We start from the raw sequence: 213 nt of genomic DNA on the forward strand, positions 1-213 counted from the left end.
TCTGTTTTTTTTTTCTCTTTCATTCCATGTATGTTCATTGGAAGAGAAGTTGGAAGACATAATAGGAGGGAAAATCGTGCTCCTTTTCATTATGCCATCTCACCATCCCAACTCAATTATCCAGAGATATACAGAAGGCAGATTCTGTACGTAGAGACAGAATGTAAAAGTCAATCAGAGATGTCAAAAAAAGTGCTAACGCGATGGGATTGC

This window comes from Stegostoma tigrinum, unplaced genomic scaffold (assembly GCF_030684315.1).
Source record: "Stegostoma tigrinum isolate sSteTig4 unplaced genomic scaffold, sSteTig4.hap1 scaffold_54, whole genome shotgun sequence".
Classification (NCBI taxonomy): domain Eukaryota; kingdom Metazoa; phylum Chordata; class Chondrichthyes; order Orectolobiformes; family Stegostomatidae; genus Stegostoma; species Stegostoma tigrinum.